Raw genomic sequence first — 6,000 nt, 5'->3', positions numbered from 1 at the left:
TCAGACGTCTGATGTAGAGAACTGTAATACATTTTTGCTGTTTTAAGCCACCAAGTTTGTAGTAATTTATTGCAGCCGCAATAGGAAATTAATAACTGGTTAGTTCCTTTATTCAGTTAACTGAATTCCCCTAATGCCTAGTCATGAAGGGAAGTACACACAGTTGTCTGACTCTGGTCCTTCTCTTATGCGGAAAGAAAAGCAAAAATGCATACCACCCTGTAGGCCATGTGGCAAATCTGGATTGAACCATATCTCAGGGTCAGTGGACACAGTACTACCCCAGTATGTAGTCTAAAGGCCATGGTTTGTCCAGAACTGGATTAACTGGTCTTGAACCTTGAGAAACAATCCCTCAGTGACTTATTATCTATTTTTCTCCTGTGCAGGTGCCACCAGAGAAATGAAAGTGTGAATTAGAGGGCACTGTTATACCTGGTGAGAAGCTCCAGATTTATATGCAATAGCAGTGACCTATGGAATTTTATTTCAGAAGAAAAATACTTTGCTGAGGGGCTCCTGGGTGGCTCAGTCAGTTGAGTGTCTGGCTTTGGCTCAGGACATGGTCTCGTGGCTTGTGAGTTCGGTCCCCACATTGTGCTCTGTGCTGACGGCTCGGAGCCTGGAGCCTGCTTCAGATTCTATGTCTCCCTCTCTCGCGCGCTCTCTCTCTCTCTCTCTCAAAAATAAACATTAAAAAAGTGTAAAAAAAATAATTTTCTGAATAAAAGGATATCCTCAGGTTGGTTGATTCCCAATTGTGAGCAGCAATTTTCTAAAATTCTACTTTCTGTTTGATCAGTGGAGACATATAATAAAATGCTTTGTCCATATTTTTAGTAGAAGAGGTTTAAGAATAAGACAAATGAGAAAAATAAAACATAACTCGAATGTATTCAGTGAAGCACCACAATGTTTGTATTTTATTTCTTTGAATACTATTTCTTAAGTTACATTCAGCCTATGCATTTTCCTCCTGTCTGTGTCTCAGGGTTTGTTAACTTTGTCTTTTCCCCTCCTTATTTCTGTGACATCACTGGCCATCAGCTTCCTCCGGCAAAGGGAGAGGTATGTGCCAACAGAGCTGTGTCTGCAGGTGCTGAAGGTCTCCTTACTGGGAAGGCTGGCTGCCTCATTGGTGCCAGGCTCCAATAAGAGCCAGGGTCCCCTCCAAAGGTGTCGGGGTGGGGATTCCCCGGGGAGATTATGCACATCTTCTTCCTAACGTATATGATGGAACAAAAATGTGTTAATGACTTCAAGTAGTTAAGAAATTTTCTTAACCTGAAGAAACAGCTTATGGAGAGAACAAAGGGGCCTGATCATAGATCATAGATCTATGGCAGAGTTTTCTTCTGTAGCCTATGAGGGATATAGTAATAACATTTGCATCATCCCAAGTTGGTTTGACTTCCGTCTTAGCAATTGCCAAAGTCAGCCTGCTTCGGGCCAGCCTTTCCCATGGCCTTCCAGATAGAGACCTGGTCTGTCTGGTTCCCAGGTCTGGCAGCATCTGGCACATAGGCTATGCTCCATAAATATGAGTGAGTGAATAGTCTGAGACCTAAGGCCAAGTTCTCACCTTCTGCACCACTTTCTCATCTATGAAAGAGTCTAAGCTTTTTGTAGAGATGACTGGATGACCTAAGGGTCCCACAGTCCCCAAACTGACTGTAATTTCCTAAAGGTAAGAATTAGGTAATATTCTTCTACCTCAATTTTAACATCTAGCTGTATACTTTTTCTTTCTTAAATTACTTAACACTTATTTTGCATTAGGCATCCTTCCAAAAACTTTGCAAATGATAGTTTATTTTATCATCATGACAACCCTGTGAAGTTGGTACTATTGTTATCCCTATTTTACAGATGAACCAACAGAGAGCTTATGTAACTTGTCCAAAGTCACAAAACTAAATGGTGGGGCTGGGATGTCACCCATCCAAGCTGGATTCAGAGACAGTGTTCCACATACTATGCTTTACTGTGCTGCTTTGTCTTACTACTATTAGGTAGAATGATGGAGAAAGGAAAACATTTGGAACTTAAGTTAGGACAAAAGTGAGAAAGGAGTAATATTTATACAAAAAAAATCCAAATGAATAGTATGTTTCCAGGTACTTCATGCACAGTTGATATAGTACAAATGTTGACACTGTATGATACATACTGATAAAAATCTAGGCTGATTTGGGGGCCTGGGTGGCTCAATTGGTTGAGCGTCCAACTCTCGATCTTGGCTCAGGTCATGATCTTGTGATTTGTGGAATCGAGCCCTCAGTCAGGTTCTGTGCTTTCAGCACAGAGCCTGCTTGGGACTCTCTCTCTCTCTCTCTCTCTCTCTCTGCTCCTCCCCAAACTCCCTCCCTTTCTCTTTCCCTCTCTCTCTTTCTCTCAACATAAATAAACTAAAAAAAAAAAAAACTAGGCTGATTTGAATATATAACTTAAAAGGATTTTGCTCCTTGGCTAAAGAACCTTAACGATATCAAATTGTGAATCATTTGAAGTACTCAAAAACATGACCCCAACTTCCACTTAAGTAATAATTACTGCAATCATTTAGTAGGAAATTATACAAACTTGCAACTGGCTAAAAAGTTCCAAACTCGGCGCTTCTTGTAGGCAGTTATAATAGTTTGCTAGGGCTGCTATAACAAAGTACCACACAATGATTGGCTTAAATAACAGAAATTTATTGTCTCACAGTTCTGGATGCCAGAAGTTAAAGATCAAGATGTCTCTAAGGTTGCTTTCCTCTGAGGGCTGTGAGGGAAGGATCTGCTTTAGGCCTCTTTCCTTGGCACATAGACAGAGGGCTTCTCCCTGTGTGTCTCACATCTCTCCCTCTGTCTGTGTCTGTCTCTGTGTCCAAATTCTCCCTTTTTACGAAGACACTAGTCATATTGGATTAGAGCCCATCATAATCACCTCATTTCAACTTGATTGCCTTTGTAAACACCCTTTCTCCAAATAAGATCATATTCTGAGGTACGGAAGGTTATGATTCCAACATATCTTTTTTGGGGAGGATGCAATTCAACCCATATTGGAAGTATAATCTAGGGGGAAGAGTCTGGGTCTGAATTCTAGCTCTGACATTTATGAGACTTTGCTATACCTCATTTTCTTCCCTTAAATGAAGGTAGTATCTGCCTCATGCTGTCATGAGGACTAAAGGAATTAGTACATGTAGCACTTAGACTATTGGGTAGTACATTCATTCAAAATATTGTTTCTGAACACCTATAAAGTGCCAGGCATTATTCCAGGTGTTTGAGATAAAGAAGTAAACAAAATAGGCAAAAACATCTACGTTGGTGGAGCCCGTAATGTAATGGGAAAAGAAAAACCATTTATTTATTTATTTATTTGAGAGAGAGAGAGAGAGAGATTGAGAGAGCTTGCCCAAGCGGGGAAGAGGGGCAGAGGGAGAGAGAAAAAGAATCTTAAGCAGGCTCCACACTTGGTGCAGAGTGTGACAGTGGGCTTGATCCCATGACCCTGGGATCACAATCTGAGCCAAAATCAACAGTTATACACTCAACAACTGAGCCACCCAGGCGTCCAAGAAAAACAGTTTAAAAAGTAGAACATACAGAGAACACAGGCCAATATCTCTAAAGCAAAAATCCTCAACATAATATTAACAAACTGAATCCAACAATACATTAAAAATAATTATTCACCATGATCAAGTGGGATTTGTTCCCTGGATGTGAGCATAGTTCAATATTAGCTAATTAATCACCATGATACATCACATCATTAAGAAAAAATACAAAAACCATATTATCATTTTAATAGATGCAGAAAATTCTGTCAAATTCAGAAATTTGACAAAGTACAACATCTATTCTTGATAAAAACTCTCAACTATATAAGTTTAGAGGAAACATAACTCAACATAATAAATGCCATATTAAAAACCCACAGCAGGGGCGCCTGGGTGGCGCAGTCGGTTAGGCGTCCGACTTCAGCCAGGTCACGATCTCGCGGTCCGGGAGTTCGAGCCCTGCATCAGGCTCTGGGCTGATGGCTCAGAGCCTGGAGCCTGTTTCTGATTCTGTGTCTCCCTCTCTCTCTGCCCCTCCCCCGTTCATGCTCTGTCTCTCTCTGTCCCAAAAATAAATAAACGTTGAAAAAAAAATTAAAAAAAAAAAAAAAACCCACAGCAAACTCGGTGATGAAAAACTGAGAGCTTCTTCCCTAGTATCAGGAACAAGACAAGGATGTCCACTCTGATCACTTTTATTCAACATAGTACTGGAAGTCCTAGCCACAGCAGTCAGACAAGAAAATGGGATAAAAGGCATCCATATTGTTAAGGAAGAAGTAAAACTTTTACTGTTTCAGATGACATGAGAACATATATAGAAAACCCTTAAGACTCCACCAAAAAACTACTAGAACTGATAAATGAGTTCAGTAATGTCACAGGATACAAAATCAATGCATAGAGATTCATTACATTTCTTTTTTGACATTCATTACATTTCTATACGCTAACATTGAAGCAGCAGAAAGTAAAATTAAGAAAACAATTCCATTTACAATTGTACCAAAAACAATACTATAACTAAGAATAAACTTAACCAAGGAGGTCAAAGAACTATACTCTGAAAACTATAAAACACTTATGAAAGAAATTGAAGATGGCACAAGCAGAAAGACATTCCATGCTCATGGGTTGGAAGAACAAATATAGTTAAAATGTCCACACTACCCAAAGCAATCTACAGATTTAATGCAATCCCTATCAAAATACCAACAGCATTTTTCACAGAACTAGAACAAAGAATCCTAAAATTTGTATGGAACCACAAAAGACCCTGAATAGCCAAAGCAATCTTGGAAAAGTGGTATCCTAGTTCCAGATTTCAAGTTATACTACAAAACTGCAGTAATTAAAACAACGTGATACTGGCACAAAAATAGACACATAGATCAACAGAACAGAATAGAAAGCCCAGAAATAAACACATGTTTAGATGGTCAATTAATCTTTAACAAAGGAGGCAAGAATATCCAATTGGGAAAAGACAGTCTCTTCAACAAATGGTGTTGGGAAAAGTCGACATCTACATGCAAAAAAATGAAACTGGACCACTTTCTTGCACCATACACAAAAATAAACTCAAAATGAATTAAATACCAAAATGTGAGACATGAAACCATAAAAATTCTAGAATAAAGCCAGGCAGTAATTTCTCTGACATTGGCTGTAACAACATTTTTCTAGATATGTATATATTTCTCTTGAATCAAGGGAAACAAAAGGAAAAATAAACTATTGAGGCTTCATCAAAATAAAAAGTTTCTGCACAACAAAGGAAACAGTCAACAAAACTAAAAGACAACCTACAGAATGGGAGAAGATATTTGCAAATGACATACCCAATAAAGGGCTAATATCCAAAATATAAAAAAAGAATTTACACAACTCAACACCAAAAAACCAAGTAATCCAATGAAAAAATGGGAAGAACATAGGAAGAGACATTTCTCCAAAGAAGACATACAGAAATGCAAAAAGACACATGAAAAGATGGTCAACTTCACTCATCAGGGAAATGCAAATCAAAACCACAATGAGATATCACCCACCTCACACCTGTCAGAATGGCAAAAATAACACAAGAAACAATAGCCATTGGCAAGGATGAGGAGAAAAAGGAACTCTTGTGCCCTGTCAGTAGGAACGCAAACTGGTGCAGCCACTGTGGAAAACAGTATGGGGGTTCCTCAAAAAATTAAAAATAGAATTACCATATGATCCAATAATCATAATTCTGGGTATTTGCCCCCCAAATACAAAACACCACTTCAAAGGGATACATGCACTCCTGTATTTATTGCGACATTATTTACAATTGCCAAATTCTGGAAGTGGCCCAAGTGTCCGCTGATAAAGAAGATAAAGATATATAAAATACAAAGGAATATTAATTCAGCAATAAAAATGAAGGAAATCTTGCTGTGGGGCCTCCCCACTGGGTG

The sequence above is a fragment of the Leopardus geoffroyi genome, chromosome A1 (genome assembly GCF_018350155.1).
Source record: "Leopardus geoffroyi isolate Oge1 chromosome A1, O.geoffroyi_Oge1_pat1.0, whole genome shotgun sequence".
In the NCBI taxonomy this organism is placed as follows: Eukaryota; Metazoa; Chordata; class Mammalia; order Carnivora; family Felidae; genus Leopardus; species Leopardus geoffroyi.
The sequence above is the reverse complement of the archived record's forward strand: the minus strand, read 5'-3'. Positions refer to the sequence as shown.